The 2343-nt window shown below is 47.5% G+C and overlaps 1 non-coding gene across 1 annotated transcript; it reads right to left on the minus strand.

The window, feature by feature from the left end:
• Nucleotides 1-1867: 1867 nt before the first annotated feature.
• TRNAI-AAU lies at nt 1868-1941 on the minus strand. The gene has a single exon. It is a non-coding gene; the product is annotated as a tRNA-Ile (tRNA).
• Nucleotides 1942-2343: the final 402 nt, after the last annotated feature.

Genomic DNA, 2343 nt, shown 5'->3' on the forward strand with positions numbered 1-2343 from the left:
GACAAGTTTGTGCTTTTTGATAAAGATGCCACTTTTCCAGCTTCCATTTGTGCTCAGGAGGTGAACATCAGTTTTAAGCAAAGGTTGAGCTTCATATATAATAATCGCATTATGCTTACACTTCGATACATGCAAATTAATCTCAAGAAAACCTCCTTCCACCACATCCTGCCTTTGACTTCAATAATGGCGTTTCCAGGTTGTACATTACTCACCTACCAGATGAAGCCTCACCGCTCAGAATTTCACCTTAATTAATAGCCAGTAACAAGTAAAGCACCGCGATGACAAGATGCTTAGATGTTTCACTAATATGAATCATATAAGAAATAGTTGACTTCTGATGTGACTAGAAAAGAGCGCTTCAGAGCTGTACTGAGCAAATGAGTATGCATCTACTGAATTTAGTAGAGCACAAACTCCCTTTCTGTCTAGTTTTAACTACCTGAATTTAAGAGCCGTTGTGGAGATCTCTCATGCACCAAAGAAAATACAATCGTCTCAGTACAGAGAATGAACTGAGCGGAGGGGCAGCACTGAGCTCTGCTCTGTGTGACAGCGACAGGGCCCGAAGGAACGGCATGGAGCTGCGTCAGGGGAGGGGAGCTGGCGGTCAGGGACAGGGTCTGCACCAGAGGGCGCTGGGCATGGAACGGACTGCACAGGGCTGTGGGCACGGCCCAGAATGCCAGAGTTCTGGGAGCAGTTGGGCACTGCTTTCAGACATACGGTTTGGATTCTGGGTGGTGCTGTGTGAAACCAGGAGTTGGACTCAATGATCCTCGCGTGTCCTTTCCAACTCAGGACATTTAATGAGTTCTACGAGTTGATTTATTTGGTCTGTGCAACTCTGAAATGCAACAACTGGTACCTGATAGTGAAAAGGAGTGGTTTAGCTGGACTGACTGGGAGCTTCCACTTCAGATGCAAGTGTTCAGCATCGTCCCTGGCAATAACAGAAGTTTGTCTTCTCACATATTGTCCTCTGTGCAATGGTATGCAACCAGTTAGTCAAAATACTGAATGGTAACCCCAGAACATGCCCAGCATCTGCCACTGCAGCCCATACAAAATGGGAATTCCTCTGCTGTCTTCACAAGAGCATTATCCCACTATGTTGGTGAATCTGTTTAATCTGCTCTTTTATTCCCTGACTGGTTTTGAGGTTGGAGAACGGGCTCTGCAATTACTCCCCCGTGGACAGTGGCTGACCCCCACAACCAGACAGCCACCTGCAGAAATTAAACCTAGCAACGATAAACTCTTGCAATCCTGACCACCAAAACGCACATCAAATATAAGCAATTCAAACCTAACTGGAATACTGGCTGAGGATCCATTGCAGCACCTTGCTTTATGGTAAGGATTCTGCTGTACAGAACTGCAATAAATTCCTGATTTCTAATATGGGGAACATAAAACAACCTGGTATTATTCCCAGATTTTCATTCTAAAATGAAACACCACACTCACACACAGACTGCCAGTCCAGCCGTTGGGAACACACCCGTGGACTTCTCGAACAAAAAAAGAAGAGCACGTGAATTAAAATTAAGAGCCAACCAACTTTGCCAGGCAAGTTTACCTCTGCCTGCTTCCTCTGTGGCTCAGACATTTCCCTTCAGCGGCTGTCCGCCCCTTCCACATCCTGCCCCCTCCGCAGCCCCCACGCCGGGACGAGGCGTGACAGCGCCCCGCGCCTATTCCCTGCTGAACTTTCGCACGTTTGGCACAGTCACTACCGGGACCCCTTCCGCCCCTCCTCCAGCCCACCAGCGCGCTCTCAGGTCTCTCGGAGGAGGACGGAAGGGCTCAAACCGCGGCGGACCAATACGGCAAGAACCACGGTCGGCGCCAAAAACGAAACTGGCCCGTACGGGGATCGAACCCGCGACCTTGGCGTTATTAGCACCACGCTCTAACCAACTGAGCTAACCGGCCCGCACTACGACAAGGTTTCGGAAAGTTCGCTATCCGCCTTTGCCGCAATGCAATCTCGTCGGAGCAACAGTAGTCAGCTATCAAGTCATGTGCACTTTCTAGGGTCTTGATGACTAGCTCTGTTTTCTGCAACACGCCACCCTGGATTAGGCTTAATTTATTTGGACATTCAATAACAAGACCAAGTTTAGAATACGAGGGAAACGAAAGGGCAGAAAAAGAAAACGCTCCAAAACAAGGTGCAGGATGAGGCCTGAACACCCTCCTGATCAATGGATCGAACAAGGCTTGCAGGTGCCAGAATAGCAGTGTTCCTTTTATGTGCTTCTGGCACACAAACCATTCAGTCTGCTTTTCTGTTAAAAAAAAAAAAAAAAAAAAAAAAAAAAAAAAAAAAAAAAA

Source organism: Lagopus leucura, unplaced genomic scaffold, assembly GCF_019238085.1.
Source record: "Lagopus leucura isolate 7727_CA_CO unplaced genomic scaffold, USGS_WTPT01 Super-Scaffold_100001, whole genome shotgun sequence".
NCBI lineage: Eukaryota > Metazoa > Chordata > Aves > Galliformes > Phasianidae > Lagopus > Lagopus leucura.